This window comes from Poeciliopsis prolifica, unplaced genomic scaffold (assembly GCF_027474105.1).
Source record: "Poeciliopsis prolifica strain line A6 unplaced genomic scaffold, Auburn_PproV2 SCAFFOLD083, whole genome shotgun sequence".
Lineage (NCBI taxonomy): Eukaryota > Metazoa > Chordata > Actinopteri > Cyprinodontiformes > Poeciliidae > Poeciliopsis > Poeciliopsis prolifica.
Window position 1 is genome coordinate 1,352,430 of NW_026562458.1, and position 21,451 is coordinate 1,373,880.

Sequence of the window (21,451 nt, forward strand, 5' to 3'; positions counted from 1 at the left end):
TTTTATATGGACCCGTCTGATAAAGCCTTGCTCACCATTTGGCCTCCTCTTGGAAAAAAGTCGAGCTCCGCCACTGGATAAAAGTAGCAGCTAATTAAATCACTTTGATGTCTCAAACACAAAGTGCAACAATAATGCAAATAATAAAAAAATGACCAGAAATAATTTTTCAATGGATTCAGAGCAAATCGATCAACATCACCATCTGAAACTGAATTAATAGAAGAAATCACTGATGCAACAGATAGTAAGAAATTATCTGCAGGGTTTTCATGGATCTACAGAAAGATTTTGACACAATAAAACCTCAGAGAAGAAATGAATGGAAATAACATTTATTACAGTTCTGCAGTCATTTCATACATCATCTCCCTAAAAATGGAAAACAAATTATACAGAGATGAAAAGTACAAAACTTCTTCCTCTGTTTTGTTTCCAAACAAAAACTAAAGTCAGACTAAAGAATCAGAAATGAAAGATTAACGCTGCCCTCCTGCAACAAGATTCAGTTTCTGCTGCTTCACAAACATCATGTAGAGTTTATCATTGTTCTGAAACCTTTATGGTAACAAACTGGATGATAATCTGGATTATGAAGCTCTGATGAACCAAAGTGTTTGGAACTGAACTGAACAGAAAGTCTCTAGACCAGATTAAAATCTGCTGGGATTAACCATGGACAACATGGACTTGGATTATTATCACAGGATTTTCTGGTATTTACTGGATCATAAAAGTGATGATAGAAAGTATAAACACAGCATTGATCAGGGGAATAGTCAAAGCAACACTAATAAACACTTAGCAGGAAGTGAAAAGGTCATTTCAGATTCATTCAGTAGTTCAGTTTTATCACTCAGCAGCTAAAAATAGACGCATTAATTAAACATGTTGACATTAATTTCTGCTGTCATGGAATCAATAGTTGGAAAGTCAGAGATGAAGAGTCTCCAGATGATCAGATCATCTCCAGTTTCCTCTTTAAAACTCACAGTTTCAATCTGATCAATAAGTTTTGATTTGGATCATCAGAGCTGCTGCTTGATCACTGAGATCTTCATCGGTTCCATCTTTAAGGTTTTATTAGTGCGAAAATATGGAAACATCTTGTGAGTGAAGGTGTGTGTGAAGGTGTGTATGTGTGTGTTAGTATCCAGATCAGAGAAGGACAGCTTTCCTCTGTCCCAGTCCAGATTCACTCTGATCCTCTGGAGATTCTTCTGGACTGAGAGACGAGTGGGAGGAGCTGATGAGAATATGCTGAGTATTTACCTGAAATGATCTGTATAACCAACAGTCCAGACATTTTGATTCCCTTCCTCTGAACAGACTCTTCCAACACACCGAGTCTCCAGGATGAACTGTCTCCAACATCAACATCCCAGCTGTGGTTCCCTGAGGTAAAACCATCAGAACTCAGAACAGACCAGTAATATTCATCCAATCTCTCTGGATTATCAGGAAGCTGCTGTTTCTCTCCAAAAGTCAAACTGGTCAGATCTTCAGACAGATGGAGTTCTTTACCAGCCGTGTTGGGTCCAGAACCAGAGGAGTGTAGGTCACCATGGTCTGCATGTTGCTCCAGATGTTGAAGGCCAGGTTGCCCAGATGTTTGGCCTGGTCTATCAGAGCTCCTGAGGGCAGCTGTGGATCCTCCAGCAGGGGCAGCGCTGGACTCTTTCCACTGCAGCCTTGTAGTTGTGCAGGAATGAGACGTCTTCAGCTCTCAGCTCCTCTGTGGCTCTGACTGTGTCTGAAAGAGCTGCTATCTCTCTGCTCAGAGCCTCCATCTTCTCCTTCATCATCCCTCTCTTCTGCTCCTCTTCCTCCCTCAGTGCAGCCAGCCTGGCCTCCTCTTCCTCTGCTAGAAACTGATGAAGCTGCTTAAACTGCTCCTAATCTGCCTCTCTGTGTGTCGGGCCTGGACCTTCAGGTGTTCTGCTGTCTGATCAAACTCCTCCTGAACTTTCTTCCTGAGCTCCAGCTTCTTCTTTAAAGGCTCCAGAGTTTCCTGAAGCTTCTTCTTGTGTTGCTGAGCAGCTTCATCAATGGGTTTAAATATGTGGGTTTGTGTAAATCTGAATGACTGCAGATGTGACACACTGGCTGCTGATGGTCCAGACAGAAGAGTTTGAGTTTCTCAGAGTGCAGACTGCAGAGATCCTCTGAAGCTCTCTGCTCTCTCTGCTGTAAGAAAGTCTCACACAGATTCTTCAGAGCCAGATTACAGGGTGGTTCAGCTTTAGAAGATCTCCTTTTACAAACTGGACACTCTCTTCCTGGTTTCTCTCTCCAGTATTTCTGCAGACACTCCTTACAGAAGCTGTGGCTGCATGACAGAAGAACCGGATCCTTAAATATCTCCAGACAGACGGGACAGCAGAGATCATCGTCTGATCTGGAAGCCATTTTGTCTCAGAGTGAACCTGAAACCACAGCAGACAGAACGTCAAACCAGGAAGTCAGTTTCTCTCCTTTAGAAACTTTCTGAACTTACTTTCACTTTGATCTGCTTGTTGTTCCTCCTGCAGCAGTCTGTGTTCCAGTGTCTAGTTGCTACTTCTCTCTCTGTTCTCCTTGTTCAGTTTGATTTCAGTCGGAGACGAAGGCAGGTGTCAAAGTTCATCCTCAGGTGTTTACTCAATCAGTTTTTCTCTCAAACTGTTCCTGCTCATTTTTTCCAAGACTTCCTGTTGGAATTCCAGTCTGGAGGCAGAGATGTGGCGCCCTCTGGAGGATTTTCTGTACATCTGCAGTTTCAGAAAAACAACAATACTGGTGATGATGGTAGTTTTGGTGTTGAGTGAAATTCTCCTGGGAAAAATAAAATATATTTTTTTGAATGAACTAAATAATAAACACATTCACAGTAAAGCTTTTAGTTCTTCATCAATAATAAAAACCTCACTGTACTTCTGGATATTAATGATCAATATCAGTTTCCTTGCTGATCAATACTGAATAAAATTGATCCTGTATTCAGATTCAACAGCTGCGATTCAAATCTTGGATACCTTAAAATAATTCATCAATCTAATATATTCATGTTAAACTCAGAAGTACATTGAGGCGTCATTATCCAGGATATTTTTATCGTTTTAATAGTTTCCAAGAACACAGACATACAGTGAACAGTTTGACTCCCTCTAACTAAAGTTACAGAGCCACTAATGTGACGAGAAGCAGTTGATACAAAACAAAAAGAAAAGGTCATTACTTTAACTATACAGTTGGTGTCAGGCTCCGATGAATGATCCATTTCTTCCAGCATCTGTTGTATTTATAAGTGGCAAGTCTTAATGAAAAGGTCAGTCTCTCCATTCTGTGAATTTCCTCAATATGTCCTTCCAGTCCGAACATGATGGTGGTTCCACATCAAGCCGCCTGCGAGTTGCAGCTTTCTTTGCAGCTGCTAATAGCATCAACAGGTGATTTCTATCAGACGTCTTCAGTTCCTGGGTAAATTACCAGGAAAACCACAGGAAACCCACAGCGTCAATTTAAGCCCATTTTAATATGGATTTCTTTCATGACTTCTGACCAGTAGGGGGCGATCTTAATACATTCCAGGAACATGAAAATGTCCTGCAGACACATTCCACAGTTCCTCCAGCATTTTGCCTTTTCAGCGTCGTTACAATGTTTGCTTTTAATACAGGTGCAACAAAAACTCATCATGAATTTCCAGGAAAATTCCTTCCAGGCTGGAACTTGAGGTGTGAATCACAGAATTGCATATATTTAACCAAACATCATCAGTTGTCCATATTTGGCTTCTTTTTCCCATTTAACCTGAAGATATGTTGTTACATTTCCTCTCTGCTTGTAGACATGAGTTGCAGGAGCCAGATACATTACTACTCTGGACTTAAGTAAAGGATACTGGCAGGTGGCACTGGCACCAGAAGCCCGCAAGCTGACTGCATTCAGAACACCATTTGGTATGTATCATTTTAAAGTGATGCCATTTGGCCTGCAGGGAGCGCCTGCCACCTTTCAAAGACTTATGGATCATGTTTTGAGGGATGTGTCTAGTTTTTCAGCAGCTTACTTGGATGATGTGTTGTGTTCAGTCAAACCTGGAAAGACCACATGTCCCATTTAAAACAAGTGTTAGCATGCATTAGAGCAGCAAATTGAGCTACTGTGAGCTTATGGAGAGTGGGGAGGAAATGTAATGAAGGTCTTCATTATGTGTGTGAAAACATTTTAAATGTATTGAATGTTTACTTAGATTGGCTTATCTCAGTTCTTTCCTTATAAGGTTCTGGGAGAGACCAAATATAGAGGGGGAGCAAAGCACTGTGACTTTTAGAATTTTAATTGGATTGATATTTATAAGAGTATTTTTAGAAATGAAATGATTGCTATGAAATGAAGTGTTTAATATTATGTGAAGATGTATTGTCTTGTTTGTGTATATGTATTTTGTTTTATCCTGCTTTTGGGGGCTGTGAATTGGTGCAGCCAGGGACTATAAAAGCTGACAGGTTGCCCACATGTGGGTGTGGCTGCTGTGGGAATGCATTTTCCCCTTTGTATGCAGGATTGTTTGTTTCAATGTTTGTGATTAAACACCTGGTTGGTCTGCACTGCATCTCTCTGCCTCAAGACTCCTCTTTTAAAGCCTGCCGCTAAGGGTCATTCTAACACTTCACTATGTTTTATAGAAAAATGTCCCATTTTCATAAGCCAAAAACAAATCCTTTTAACAAACCATGCACTGCTCACTGTTTCAGAAGTTATAAATCACGTCATGTTAAAGGACAACCAAATATTTAGAAACATCACATACTTTTAAATAAATCTTGTCACATTTTGGACCAATTACTGAATCTGCTGGATTTTTAACAAAATTATATACATGAACTTATATATCATGAACACGTTTAAATTGAACAAAATTGTTAAATATTTTAATTTATATTTGCCATGGCACTGCAACTGACTGTCGCCACTGACATCTGGTCCTTGATAGTGAGAAGGCTGACATTGCATGCTGTTCACCAGTGCACTGTATTCTGGTGGGTAACTTGACTCTGCAGCTGTGAGTCTTCCAGATGTGCATCAGTGAGGCGTGTTCTGTGTTGGTTCTTCATGAAGTTCATATCAGAAAATGCTGATTCACAGAGAAAGGTTGAACCAAACCGGCTGGCAGCCTTCAAAGCTGCTGTGCGAACACCGCTGTACTTCTCTGTGTCAACAAGGCACCAAAGTTTGGTGCAGACCTGTGGGCTTTGAGGAGGAGCTCATTTTGCAATGTTATGATTTCAGTCTCCACCTGTCCAGCATCCAAGCTGAACATTGCACTAAGTTGCTCAGCAAAGCAAGTTGTGTTCACATTCATGAAAGGATTGGAAATAAATGGCACACACGTCTCAAGCTGATCAAGCCCACACTGTAAAGTGATGCACGGAGCTGTTCATTCAAGCTAATAACTACCATTGAATACATTGTAAAATAATTGACTTGATGGTGAAAGTCAATTTTTTTGCATTCTGAGGTGTCAATTTTGATTCAGACTGAATGAATCACACTTCTGAAGGAAAGAAAGCAAATATTTTGATTCCTCTCAAAACATACTGACAGGAAATGATGTAATAATGTGAATCTGAGTCACGTGAGAAGAAGTTGTGGAGAAGTGCTTGGAGAGCATCGTCCGTTTCGGCAAGGGGAAGAAAGAATGATTAACGTCCTAGCATTTAATTGAAGAATAAACCTGCGATAAGTACTAACCTAAGCTGATGTCTTAACAAGCCTACAGTTGTATTAATGCAAAAGACTGAGTTAATGTCACCTGGTTAGCAAGCTGAAGGTCCCGCCTAAATATGGGTATCCCAGTAAACGCTTTCTTTTTTCGCCGGGTTAAATGTGGTGTCATTTCTGAACTTACACGTATTTCACGAGAAATATCACTATGTGTACATTGTTCGGTTGTACCTGTGATTAATCAAGGTAGGCATAATTCGTTACCAATCAATCGCTTCCACCACGGTTCGCTCAGCTACACCGTGAACTTGACTAGCTCAGGATATTAAGCCTTGTTAGCAATTAGTTCGTCTAGTGTGTTCATACCAACCATTTAAAAAAAGAAAAACATGTGCCACCTATGAGTACATTAATCGCATAATAACCATTTTGATTGTCCCTAAAGGGTGCTGATGCAGATTTCAGAAGGGAGTGTATCCTCAAAGCTCATCTACCTGGGAGAACGTGTTGAGGACCTTATAAAGGAATACATGGTATGTCCAGGTATTTTCTGTCACAATGATGATTCAACTTTATTCATCACAGGAGACCACCTATGCCATTATACAGTATATAGTGATTAATGAGGTGTGCCAGACTGCAGTTGTTCAGTTTCCTATATTTTGCCTGAGGTTCCCAGAAAGATCAAGCTGAGCATGAGCTGGAGAGGACCATCATGGCAGACTTCGTCTTCAGAGAGAATTCAAGCCTTCTACAGCAGCCCCAAGACGTTGGGATTGTCATTGATGGTGTGGAAGTCCTCCATGAGTTGCCTTCTGTTGCAGCCGGAGTTGTAATGCTCTTTGGACTTTGCTATGCTCTTATCATGGAGTATCCACAGGGTTTCAGGTTCACCTTTGAGGCCCTTCAGAAGATCCTGATGGAGCTTGGTTCCAACAAGATGACTTCCAAGATTCACAAACTCAGTGGTGAACTCAAAACTGCACAGTGGTGTATATTTGTGTGTGCTTAATGTGTGCATGTAGTTGCCACTGGCTTCTATTTCAGAGGTAGACCACCTCAGCAGCACTTTGCTATACAGGCTCACGATGTCACTTTCATGGACTGCTTTTGTTGGAACTTTACTTCTTTGATGATGTTTAGAGATGCAACATTCCTTCATGTGTTTGAACAGTACAACAGTGGATGCTTTCCATCCATTTAATTTAGCTTGGTAAGCCATATTGTCTTTATTTCATTGCTCTGAGCAACAATGACATGTTTATATGTGTTTGTCTGAACATGCCACTTTTTTTTCTCCTTTTTTACTTGTGAGGAATAAATGACTGAAAAAATGTTGCTGCAGTATTTTAAGTGTGATGTGAGTGATGCAATAGTTTTTTAAACCAAATTTATAAAATATAAAAAAAAAAGACTTTCATGGTGAAAATGAATTAACTGGTGCTAATGCCTGAATATTACTTTGGTGCAATGTATATATATTTGATTGGTTCAATGTAAATATTTTACTTTGGTTCCAAAACTGAAATGTAAATAATTTAACTTGGATAAAGGTGAAGAATTAATATTGCCTCAAGTACAATAATATGGTTTGAATCAAAATTAAAAAGCCATGTTGACTTTATTTACATTCTGTGAAGTCAAATATTTTAGATGCAACAAATGGACATCAAATTTTTTACTTTAAGCAAGGCCACACTTTTTCCAGTGCATAAAACCTATTCTCAAACTCCTGCCCAAGTCTGTTTATGACTTCACAGAACTTTTCTGCAACTATTTCAAATGTCTTAGATGCAGAAGTGTTGTCTTTCAGCACAGACTGCACAGAGGGAAAGTGCACCACCTTTTTCTCTGTAAATGACATGTGAAAATGTTGGCTTTAAATTAATTTAAAGCACTTATCATATCAATGACAGTCTTGTCTTTGCCTTGCAGCTCGTAGTTCAAGTGATTCAGTTTCCCAGTAATGTCCGTCAAAATGCCAGGTCAAGTCTCCACGCTGTGTCCGCCAGCAGTGAGACATCTTCACCTCGGGACTGCATGAACTCTTTGATTTCATCCAAAAGTGACAAAAAACCAATTAAAACTCGCCCCCTGCTGAGCCATCTGATGTCGGTGTGTAGCAGCAAGTCACCATATTCAGCTGACATCTCCTCCAATAGCAACTTGAAAATTCGGTGCTGTTTTGCTTTGGATCGGATGCTATTTATCATTTTTACAATGGGACTCATCACACGCTCAAAGCCGATCACTTTTGCACATAATGGCTGCTGGTGAATGACAGTGATGATGCAGAAATGTGGGAAAGTCTGGGTCACCTTGACAGTGAGCGATGAAACCTGTATGTCGGCCGATCATAGCAGTTCCCCCGTCTGTAGTCAACGCTACCAGCTTTTCCATCGGCACCTTTCTGTGTATGAAAAACTCCGTCACCGTTTTAACAATGTCAGCTCCCCTTGTGGTTGTCTTTAAGGGGAGTAACGTCAGGAGTTCCTCTCTGGTGGAAAAATCTCCAAAGACCATCCGGACGAAAATCAATAGCTGCGCTGTACTGCTGCTGTCCACGGACTCGTCGCACTGGATGCTAAACCACCTGCACCTCGCCAGATCCTGATCCAGCTGATCAGCCAAGTTACCAGACATAACTGACACTCGTCTAGCATCGTAGAGGCCCCCAGTTGTACGTCAGAGAGAGTGGAGATCAGATCGGCTCCATTTTTCTCCTCCTTGAGAACAGTGTTAGCAATAATAATCACTGCTTCTTTGACAACTTCTCCGTCTGAAAATGCCTTCTTCTTCTTTATCAGAAAATGTGTAGCTCTAAACGAGGCTTCCGTTGTTTTTTGGGACTTTTTTGTTGGTCTTTTGAAAAAACAACGACTGTTGCCTCCCCAAGCTGCCTTGGCCTCCCGGGGTTTTTCTGTCCGCAATGCGCTTCCGGTGGGTAGTTAGCATTGTAGCTTTTATGACATGTAGTGAAGTGTCTCCACATTGTGCCGCTTCGCCACAGTCGCCCCGCAAATAAGACACACACAGGTTCCCTTCACACACAGTTGTAAAAAAGAACTCCTCCTCCCATTCGTTTTTAAAATGAGAAGTTTTCCTTCTTTTTTCTGCCATCCGACCAAAAAAAACAACCAACCCAACCAAATCAAAATCAAATCAAATTTTATTTGTATAGCTCATTTCAGCTACAAGGCATTTCATAGTTCTTTACATCATAAACACAAAACACAAAGTCATGCAGCATAGAATAAAATGTCAAGTGGTATTTTTATTTTTTTGTCACGGAATCGAAGCGCCTGTTTTTCGCCGGACTCCGCTGTCCGTTTAACCACGGGTATTCGCCGGGCCCCGTTGCCCACAACAGGAAAAAAAAGTACATTGTTACATATTACATTTCAAATAAAGTTCTAGACAGGTGAGTTTTTAGTTGAGATTTAAAAGAAGTCAGGGTTTCTGCTGTTTTACAGTTTTCTGGAAGTTTGTTCCAAATTTTTGGTGTGTAACCGGATCCGATCTGCGTTGTGCTGGTTTTAAATGATCAGGCGTGGTTCACCTTTAAAAGGGTTTATTCTGACAAGAATAACAAATAGGAAATAGCCGTGTTACAGGCTGCCCGCTCCAAGCCCTACATAAACAAAAGTACATAAAAGAAATTAACTTAATAAATCTATAAATAAACTGGATGTATTTAGATACAAATAAATAATACACACCTCTCCCACAGGACAACATGACGAAAGGGGAGGGTCTAAGGACGCAAACATTTTAAAGGCAATACCACAGAGGAAGAAACAAAAGGGGAGGGGCTTCCGTTCTTAAAGTAACACAGTTAAAACAATAACAGAGATTTTCAGTCAGGTAGGAACCCATACAAATAACCAAAGAAAAACATTTTGAGTAATTATAACAACATATAAATTCAACCAGGTTACACTCACCCCCCTAGAATTACACAAAATGAAGGAAGCAGTGGAAAAAAAAACTCAATACCAGGACAAAATACTTTTTTTCAACAATGTAACACATCAGCAAAACAGCTACCCTACAGTAGGGTCAGGATACTAGAGATTGCTTGACGCCTAGCAAAATCTCACAATATCCTATGGACAACAAGAGGTGCCTTTTACACCCCCCCGATACAGAGTAAACATATAGATGGTACTGAAGCTTATACAACCCAAGAAAAGAACAATCCTAGCCAGGAATCATTCAGCAAAAATTTGGAAATCACACATCAATAACATTTTGAACATTACTCTTATCATAAAGCGCCTCAATAACAGCCATGGACTCTATCAGTCGACAAACTGGTTTAATAACCCTCCAAAGCGTGAAGTCAGGCGGCGAACAACATCCCCTTCCACACTGTCTGGAGGATGAACAGGACCAGCATCATCAGGATGATGAGGTAAGGAACCAGCGGTTGCTAGTACTCCAGTTTCCATAGAGGAGTTCTCATGGTCATGAGGCAGGTCACTATTCCACCTGATGGAGCCAAGTACACATCCTGAACCCAAGCAGCAGTACGGTCATCCGCATCACTGCAGGGTAGAGATTCAGGTAGGGAAGGCTCAGCAGGACCAGCATCAGGCGCCTCACTGGAACATTCTGTTCCGTATAAATCAGGGACTGGGGGACTCTAACCACACTGTCAGTATGGTGGTTCACATTTCCATCCAATGTCATCCCCACAGGTAAAAAGGTCACATCAAGAAGGAGGTTGCGATGCACCACACGCTCATTGCCGTGACGGTCCCTAATATGGTAGATATGGAGAGCAGGTTTAGATGCAACCACCGTGTAGATCACAGGCTCCCATTTATCAGAAAGCTTCCGCTTCCCTCTGGCTCCCTTGTTTGCCACCAAGACCTGATCTCCAACTGACAGAGGGTGACCCTTGGCTCTCTTGTTGTACTGGTCACGTTGATGTCTCTGCTCTTTACTGGTGCTCTTCTCCGCTATTAGCATGGCAGAGCGCAGATCTTCAACCAGTGATTTGACATAAGTGTGGTAGTCACAAATAGTGTCATCATGAAGAACATTTCGAAAAAACGAGGTCAACAGGCAGCCTAGGAATCCTCCCAAACATCAGATAGAACGGTGCAAAGCCAGTGGTCTTATGGACTGCAGTTGTAAACAAAAGTCAGAGACTGGATCATCTGAGGCCATTTATGCTTCGAACGTGGAGGAAGAGATCTCAACATGTTGCCCAGGGTGTGATTGAATCTCTCTGCAGTCCCGTTACCCATTGGGTGGTAGGGTGAGGTGTGTGATTTGCTGACACCACTCAACTCCAAAAGCTCAGCAAGCAATTCACTCTCAAAATTTGCGCCTTGGTCTGAGTGAATACGCTGGGGGAACCCATACAAATAACCAAGAAAAACATTTTGAGTAATTATAACAACATATAAATTCAACCAGGTTACAGGTGCATAGATGCTGAAAGCTGCTTCTCCTCTCTTGGTTCTGGTTCTGGGGATGCAGAGCAGAACCAGAACCAGAACCTGAGAGTCTGGAAGGTTGATACAACAACAGCAGATCTTTGATGTATTGTGGTGCTAAACCGTTCAGTGATTTATAAACTAACAACAGTATTTTAAAATCTATTCTTTGAGCTACAGGGAGCCAATGGAGGGACTTTAAAACTGGTGTTATGTCTCTATCTTCCTGGTTCTAGTGAGAACCAATCAACCAACCAACCAACACTCCATCTGTGCTGCTCTATAATAATCCTCTAGATGGGAAAAGCCCATCCACCAATTCCTCTTCATAGTTGTAAAGTTTGGAGTTTTACTCTCGGTTTTGTTCAGATCAAATGTGAGATTATTCTGTCCCATTGGAGGAATTGTTTGTCAGGTATCTTTATAGGCAGAGCCTGAAAAGATAAAGGATCTTTGGTCAAAGGTTCATCTTTATTATATCTATTCCATGATGAAAGTTAATGGGTAACAAAGACCAAGGCTGTAGATCCGCCTTCATCTCTGTTGTCAGTGGATGTAATTGCATTCAAACAGGTTGCATAACTCTACAGGGACTTTAACTCCCAGAGATTTATAGATTTATTGAGCCACTTGAACCGGGACATTTTCTGAATTCTTGGTGACGGTTGATAGTTAAATGAGAGAACTTGTGTTTTCTGTAAATGTGATTTATACCCTGAGTAAGTGCCGAATGTCTTGACCTTCCTATGGTGTTAGGGTCCATATGGACCCGTTTTGAGTTTTGACATGCATAAAAATACTTCATACATTTGTTTTTTGCCTTGAAACTTTTTGACTTTGTAAGGGACTACCATTTAAACAAAATAAAATCAGTTTTTTTTTTTAAAAACTAATTATAAAGTGCTCTGGTGAAAAAAAAAAAAGACTTTTGTGGTGTTCGGGTCATTTTAGACCCGTTAAAATTTTTGATTATAAAACAAGACAAAATGCCAAAATGAAATCATAAACACACAATCAACCAACAGCCTCTTCCTCCAACCACTTGAGCTTCATTTAGGGGCTTTTCTCTTTGCCTTTTGGAGAACAAACAAAGGGAGACGTGTCCAGGCATGTCAAGCCATTTGAGTGTAGAGGTGGTGACTTGCAGAGAACACATCTCCAATTCACAGGATGCAACAATGAGGAGATTCACTGTAAATGAAGCTTTGGATCACATCTTTGCTGCAAATGAGGCAGAGGACACACAGGATTTTAGCGATGGAGATGAGCAGGCCTGAGGACGAAGATGATGTGGAGTATCAATTGGAAGAAACGGACACAACTGATGAGTCTGAAGAGGAGGTCGCTGGTGCTGAAGCTGCTCCTGCTGAATCATTCCAATCCAAACGTGGCAACATCCGTTGGAGCACAGTTCCTCCTGATGTGCGTTGAAGGACAGCTGCTGCAAACATCATCAAAATGACCCCTGGGTCACGAGGTTTGCTGTGACAACAGTAAGTGACATGAAGACGTCCTTTGATCTTTTTTTGCCATTGTCACTAAAAAAAATCAGAATTGCTATGACAAACCTTGAGGGGGAAAAAGTCTCTGGGATGCATCAACGGGCAGAAACATTTTCTGGCCAACAATGTCTATTCGGACCTTTCAGATGATCTCAAGAGTCCTCAGATTTGACAATCGAGACACCAGAGCAAAAATCTGACAAGCTTTCTCCCATCAGGGATGTTTGGGAGAGATGGGTGCAACTCCTTCCACTGATGTTCAACCCAAAGTTCTATTGTGTGGAAAAAAAAGACTTGTTTTTGCCCTTTTGATGAATATATATACGGGTCCAAAATGACCCGCTAAGACCACAGATGGCAGCAGAAAGCTAACACCAGAGGAAGGTTAAGCAAGGAAAGAAAGAGGAGGCAGGATGACGTTCGAGCAGTGGCGGAGCCAGAGGGGTGGCCGGGGTGGCACTTACCACCCCTGGGCCACCCCTAGTGCCACCCCACTGGAAATGGTCATTTTAAAATATAATACTTATGAGATCGGCAAAGATTTGCCAGGAAAACTGTAATTTCCGACTGTCCCTGAAGGCAGCCCGATGCCCGACGCTGTTCATTGGTTAAACTGACATGTTGGTTCCTGCTTGATCCAAAACACATCAACGGCTTTAGAGATACACCGTCCAGGAGTTTTGCAGGTATTTAGATTTTACCGCTCAGCAGTAACCGCTGTTACCTTCCTAATGAGAGGCGGCACTTGTCATACATTTCTAAAAAGAAACAAAATGGTTGTGTACCGCTGCAGTGCCTCGTTATTATATTAGCCATGCTAGTGCTGGTAGGTCGTGTTTTAGACAGATTCTTTTAACATGTTTTAGTGACATGCTGCCCTCTAATGTTTTATTTCTCCCAGCTCTTGCTTGAAATGTGTGGTAAGAATATGTGAAACCATTAAGTTTTATAATGACTGAAATGTAAGTAGGCTATGTCATATGAAACCTAACTAGTTACATTAATTAATTTAATTACTCTATTTTTAATTTAGTATTATTTTAGTTAGCTACAGAAAACTAAAAACTAGTTTAAATAATAGTTAAAATAGTGTCTCTGCCAAACAGTCATGGAGTCTAAATACCAGGATCTTATTTTGTGTAGAGCCCAAATGAAGAGAAAAGGGAAAATCTCCCAGTTCTTCTTAAAGAGGAAAAAACCAGGACCAGACCAGGACCAGGGCCAGACCAGGACCAGGGCCAGACCAGGACCAGGACCAGGACCAGGGCCAGACCAGGACCAGACCAGGACCAGACCAGACCAGGACCAGACCAGGACCAGACCAGGACCAGACCAGGGCCAGGGCCAGACCAGGACCAGGACCAGGACCAGGACCAGGACCCAGGACCAGGACCAGACCAGACCAGGACCAGACCAGGACCAGACCAGGACCAGGACCAGACCAGGACCAAACCAGGACTAGGGCCAGACCAGGACCAGGACCAGACCATACCAGACCAGGACCAGACCAGGACCAGACCAGAACCAGACCAGGACCAGTGCCAGACCAGGACCAGGACCAGACCAGACCAGACCAGGACCAGCCAGACCAGGACCAGGACCAGACCAGGACCAGACCAGGACCAGACCAGGACCAGACCAGGACCAGACCAGACCAGGACCAGACCAGGAGCAGACCAGGACCAGGGCCAGACCTGACCAGGACCAGACCAGGACCAGACCAGGAGCAGACCAGGACCAGGGCCAGACCTGGACCAGGACCAGACCAGGGCCAGACCAGGACCAGGGCCAGACCAGGGCCAGGACCAGACCAGGGCCAGACCAGGACCAGGGCCAGACCAGGACCAGGACCAGACCAGGACCAGGACCAGACCAGGGCCAGACCAGGGCCAGACCAGGACCAGACCAGGACCAGGGCCAGACCAGGACCAGGACCAGACCAGGACCAGGACCAGACCAGGGCCAGACCAGGACCAGGGCCAGACCTGGACCAGGACCAGACCAGGGCCAGACCAGGACCAGACCAGGACCAGACCAGGACCAGACCAGGGCCAGGACCAGACGAGGACCAGACCAGGACCAGGGCCAGACCAGGACCAGACCAGGGCCAGACCAGGACCAGACAGGACCTGGGCCACACCAGGACCAGACCAGGACCAGGACCAGGTCCAGACCAGGACCAGACCAGGACCAGACCAGAGCAGGACCAGACCAGGGCCAGACCAGGACCAGACCAGGACCAGGACCAGGTCCAGACCAGGACCAGGACCTGGGCCAGACCAGGACCAGACCAGGACCAGACCAGGACCAGGACCAGACAGAACCTTGCAGCAGTGACCAGGACCAGACAGAACCCTGCAGCAGTGACCAGGACCAGACAGAACCCTGCAGCAGTGACCAACCTGGAGAATCCAGCCAGGAGACTCCAGGCCCAAACATCACCAGCAGGTTAGAGGCTGTGACAGAGATTTATTAAGTAGTAAAATCCAATAAGCCTAATTCTAAAGGTTAGCATGATGCTTTTTGCATTTTTATTGTGTCTGTTTATGCATTTCACAATGAAGCTCCAGAGAGAGATGAGCTGATACAGATTCAGAGTCAGACTCTGGGAGGAAGACAGTGGAGCTGATCAAAATCCACCTCAGAACAACTGTGGCTGATGACAGGTTAAGTCATCTTGGCATTCTCAGTGTTGAGTCAAGGAAGGAACAGACCCTCAGCATGGATGACTTTGTAAAACATTTAGCTTTTTCCCACCAAAATCAGAGAATTATGCTCTCTTGAGTGAATCCTGGCTTTGAGTTTGCAGTATGTTGTTCCCATTCAAAGCTGATTTGACCATAGCAGTGTTTCTCAAACCTTATAAATACCACCAGGGTAATGCTGGTCAGCTCTGGTGGTATTGTCTGCAGTTTACTATCTGGAGCCAGTTTTATGTATTTATTGTTGAGAATTTGTTTTGGTCATATTCTGGGCTCTGAGTTTACATTGCATGTTCACTGTTCCATAGAGCCGTTTAACGTCTTGTTTGGTCATGGCAAATCTTTGTTAAATAAACCATTTTAATTTGAGTGTGAGAAAATATTTGTTTCCTTCGTTCATCATTTTTATATGGACCGTCGTGATAAAGCCTTGCTCACCCTTTGGCCTCCCCTTGGAAAAAGTCGAGCTCGCACTGGATAAAAGTAGGAGCTAATTAAATCACTTTGATGTCTCAAACACAAAGTGCAACAATAATGCAAAAAATAAATAAATGAACCAGAAATAATTTTTCAATGGATTCAGAGCAAATCGATCAACATCACCATCTGAAACTGAATTAATAGAAGAAATCACTGATGCAACAGATAGTAAGAAATTATCTGCAGGGTTTTCATGGATCTACAAAGATTTTGACACAATAAAACCTCAGAGAAGAAATGAATGGAAATAACATTATTACAGTTCTGCAGTCATTTCATACATCATCTCCCTAAAAATGGAAAACAAATTATACAGAGATGAAAAGTACAAAACTTCTTCCTCTGTTTTGTTTCCAAACAAAAACTAAAGTCAGACTAAAGAATCAGAAATGAAAGATTAACGCTGCCCTCCTGCAACAAGATTCAGTTTCTGCTGCTTCACAACACATCATGTAGAGTTATCATTGTTCTGAAACCTTTATGGTAACAAACTGGATGATAATCTGGATATGAAGCTCTGATGAACCAAAGTGTTTGGAACTGAACTGAACAGAAAGTCTCTAGACCAGATTAAAATCTGCTGGGATTAAACCATGGACAACATGGACTTGGATTATTATCACAGGATTTTCTGGTATTTACTGGATCATAAAAGTGATGATAGAAAGTATAAACACAGCATTGATCAGGGGAATAGTCAAAGCAACACTAATAAACATTAGCAGGAAGTGAAAAGGTCATTTCAGATCATTCAGTAGTTCAGTTTTATCACTCAGCAGCTAAAAATAGACGCATTAATTAAACATGTTGACATTAATTTCTGCTGTCATGGAATCAATAGTTGGAAAGTCAGAGATGAAGAGTCTCCAGATGATCAGATCATCTCCAGTTTCCTCTTTAAAACTCACAGTTTCAATCTGATCAATAAGTTTTGATTTGGATCATCAGAGCTGCTGCTTGATCACTGAGATCTTCATCGGTTCCATCTTCAAGGTTTTATCAGTGAAGAAATATGGAAACATCTTGTGAGTGAAGGTGTGTGTGAAGTGTGTATGTGTCGTAGTATCCAGATCAGAGAAGGACAGCTTTCCTCTGTCCCAGTCCAGATTCACTCTGATCCTCTGGAGATTCTTCTGACTGAGAGACGAGTGAAAAGAGCTGATGGAGAAAATGCTGAATATCACCTATACAGAGCCATATAACCAACAATCCAGACTCTATGTCTCCCTTCCTCTGAACAGATTCTTCCAACACACCAAGTCTCCAGTATAAACTGTCTCCAACATCAACATCCCAGCTGTGGTTCCCTGAGTTAAAACCATCAGAACTCAGAACAGACCAGTAATCATTAAATCTCTCTGGATTATTAGGAAGCTGCTGTTTCTCTCCTCTAGTCAAACTGGTCAGATCTTCAGACGATGGAGTTCTTTACCAGCCGTGTTTGGGTCCAGAACCAGAGGAGTGTAGGTCCCATGGTCTCCATGTTGCTCCAGATGTTGAAGGCCAGGTTGCCCAGATGTTTGGCCTGGTCTATCAGAGCTCCGAGGGCAGCTGTGGATCCTCCAGCAGGGGCAGCGCTGGACTTTCCACTGCAGCCTTGTAGTTGTGCAGGAATGAGACGTCTTCAGCTCTCAGCTCCTCCTCTGTGGCTCTGACTGTGTCTGAAAGAGCTGCTATCTCTCTGCTCAGAGCCTCCATCTTCTCCTCATCATCCCTCTCTTCTGCTCCTCTTCCTCCCTCAGTGCAGCCAGCCTGGCCTCCTCTTCCTCTGCTAGAAACTGATGAAGCTGCTTAAACTGCTCCATAATCTGCCTCTCTGTGTGTCGGGCCTGGACCTTCAGGTGTTCTGCTGTCTGATCAAACTTCTTCTGACTTCTTCCTGAGCTCCAGCTTCTTCTTTAAAGGCTCCAGAGTTTCCTGAAGCTTCTTCTTGTGTTGCTGAGCAGCTTCATCAATGGGTTTAAATCTGTGGCTAATGTGTAAATCTGAATCTCTGCAGCGAGACACACTGGCTGCTGATGGTCCCAGACAGAAGAGTTTGAGTTTCCCAGAGTGCAGACTACATCTCTGGATTTTTGGGTCGTGTTTTAGATTTTACTGCTGAAGCTCTCTGCTCTCTCTGCTGTAAGAAAGTCTCACACAGATTCTTCAGAGCCAGATTTAAAGGGGATCATCTTTTGAAGATCTCCTTTACAACTGGACACTCTCTTCCTGGTTTCTCTCTCCAGTATTTCTGCAGACACTCCTTACAGAAGCTGTGGCTGCATGACAGAAGAACCGGATCCTTAAATATCTCCAGACAGACCGGACAGCAGAGATCATCGTCTGATCTGGAAGCCATTTTGTCTCAGAGTGAAGCTGAAACCACAGCAGACAGAACGTCAAACCAGGAAGTCAGTTTCTCTCCTGTAGAAATTTTCTGAACTTACTTTGACTTGATCTGCTTGTTGTTCCTCCTGCAGCAGTCTGTGTTCCAGTGTCTAGTTGCTCAGTTCTCTCTGTTCTCCTTGTTCAGTTTGATTCAGTCGGAGACGAAGGCAGGTGTCAAAGTTCATCCTCAGGGTGTTTACTCAATCAGTTTTTCTCTCAACTGTTTCCTGCTCATTTTTTCCAAGACTTCCTGTTGGAATCCAGTCTGGAGGCAGAGATGTGGCGCCCTCTGGAGGATTTTCTGTACATCTGCAGTTTCAGAAAAACAAACAATACTGGTGATGATGATAGTTTTTGTGTGGTGAGTGAAATTCTCCTGGCAAAAATATATAATATATTGAATGAACTAATTATAAACACATTCACAGTAAAGCTTTTAGTTCTCATCAATAATAAAACCTCACTGTACTTCTGGATATTAATGTTCAATATCAGTTTCCTTGCTGATCAATACTGAATAAATTGATGCTGTATTCAGATTCAACAGCTGGGATTCAAATCTTGGAGACCTTAAAATAATTCATCAATCTAATGTATTCATGTTAAACTCAGAAGTACATTGAGGCGTCATTATCCAGATATTTTTACGTTTTAATAGTTTTCCAAGAACACAGACACACAGTGAACAGTTTGACTCCCCTCTAACTAAAGTTACAGAGCACTAATGTGACGAGAAGCAGTTGATACCAAACAAAAAAGAAAAGGTCATTACTTTAACTATACAGTTGGTGTCAGGCTCTGAGAATGATCCATTTCTTCCAGCATCTGTTGTATTTATAAGTGGCAAAGTCTTAATGAAAAGGTCAGTCTCTCCATTCTGTGAATTTCCTCAATTATGTCCTTCCAGTCCGAACATGATGGTGGTTCCACATCAAGCCACTGCGAGTTACAGCTTTCTTTGCAGCTGCTAATAGCATCAACAGGTGATTTCTATCAGACGTCTTCAGTTCCTGGGTAAATTACCAGGAAAACCACAGGAAACCCACAGCGTCAATTTAAGCCCATTTTAATATGGATTTTCTTTCATGACTTCTGACCAGTAGGGGGCGATCTTAATACATTCCCAGAAACATGAAAATGTCCTGCAGACACATTCCCACAGTTCCTCCAGCATTTTGCCTTTTCAGCGTCGTTACAATGTTTGCTTTTAATATCAGGTGCAACAAAAAACTCATCATGAATTTCCAGGAAAATTCCTTCCAGGCTGGAACTTGAGGTAGTGAATCACACAGAATTGCATATATTAACAAACATCATCAGTTATCCATATTTTGGCTTCTTTTCCCATTTAACCTGAAGATATGTGTTACATTTCCTCTCTGCTTGTAGACATGAGTATAGTTTGGATATTGTGTTTTGGGAAGTTTTCTGCTTGAGTCTAAAAGGATTTTAGTCTCATCCTCTGCACAAGTTTATACTTTTATTGTAGTGATGCTTAGTGAAGATATCTAAAAATGTCACATTTTTCCAGGTCATAGTGATCTTGAAGTGGTTTAAAACTTTTAATTCTCTATTGCTTGGTAGCTTCCAGTAACTTGTGAAGCCTTTTTGTGACCACTGTGTAAAAATCTCTTATTCATCTTGCAGGGAGAAAATCTCTATCATAATCAGGCCATCTTAAAATTCCAGCTCTTCTTTCAATCTTTACTTGCTTAATATTTTCTGCCATGTGTCCAACGGCACTTTAGCCGTAATGGAATGAGGTCAGAATCTGTTTTTAATAAGGGATTGACGTCCATCTCAAATGTGAGATTATTCTGTCCATTGAGGAATTGTTTGTCAGGTATCTTTATAGGCAGAGCTGAAAAAGATAAAGGATCTTTGGTCAAAGGTTCATCTTTATTATATCTATTCCATGATGTCAGTTAATGGGTAACAAAGACCAAGGCTGTAGATCCGCCTTCATCTCTGTTGTCAGTGGGATGTAATTGCATTCAAACAGGTTGCATAACTCTACAGGGACTTTAACTCCCAGATATTTATAGATTATTGAGCCACTTGAACCGGACATTTCTGAATTCTTGGTGACGGTTGATAGTTAAATGAGAGAACTTGTGTTTGTAAATGTGATTTATACCTGAGTAAGTGCCGAATGTCTTGACCTTCCTATGGTTTAGGGTCCATATGGGACCGTTTTGAGTTGAATGGATAAAAAATACTTCATACATTTTTTTTGCCTTGAAACTTTTTGACTTGTAAGGGACTACCATTTAAACAAATAAAATCAGTTTTTTTGTTTTTTTACTAAAATATAAAGCTCTGGTGAAAAAAAAAAGACTTTTGTGGGTGTTCGGGTCATTTTAGACCGGTTAAAAGTTTTGATTATAAAACAAGACAAAATGCCAAAAAAATCATAAACACACAATCAACCAACAGCCTCTCCTCCAACCACTTGAGCTTCATTTAGGGGCTTTTTCTTTGCCTTTTGGAGAACAAACAAAGCGAGACGTGTCCAGGCATGTCAAGCCATTTGAGTGTAGAGGTGGTGACTTGCAGAGAACACATCTCCAATTCACAGATGCAACAATGAGGAGAAGATTCACTGTAAATGAAGCTTTGGATCACATCTTTGCTGCAAATGAGGCAGAGGACACACAGGATTTTAGCGATGGAGATGAGCAGGCCTCTGAGGACGAAGATGATGTGGAGTACCAATTGGAAGAAACGGAGTTAGGCCAAATTGGCCCACAGTCCGTCTTCAACCAAGGGGGAGCAAACAACTCGAAAAACCCAAAACAGCGTTGCGGTCAGGTGAAAGGTATTTTAATCAAAAGAGTCACAAGTAGTGGCACAATAAAAACTGTTCTTTATAAAATCCAATTTCCATAAAAAAGTCACCCGTTGAAGGCCACAGGTTGGCTCCGCTTATTTTCTTGTTCGTGGCGGTGATCTATGTGTAGCGCGCACTACAGCCGGCCGCACAGCGCTCCACCACCGCTCCACTCCTCGGCGTGCCACGCCCCCTTACGTTTCGGTCCAACTAGAAGGAAAGAACAGGAAAGCGCCAGCATCCCCGCACCAGAACTCCGTCGGAAGACGTGCTTTTTGCCAGCACTCTGCAGGATCAGCTCGACCAGAAAGAACTTTACTTACAGGCGCGGGCAGAGGTTACCCTCTGCCCTGATCCTCTGTACTGGGCCGTCTGTCCAACTCTCGATCGCTTGTGCCGGATGAGCGGCTC

General features: G+C 42.4%; 1 pseudogene; it reads right to left on the bottom strand.

The window, feature by feature from the left end:
- Nucleotides 1-319: 319 nt before the first annotated feature.
- On the bottom strand, nucleotides 320-2,558 carry LOC129353033 (nuclear factor 7, brain-like; annotated as a pseudogene).
- Between the last annotated feature and the right edge of the window lie 18,893 nt (nucleotides 2,559-21,451).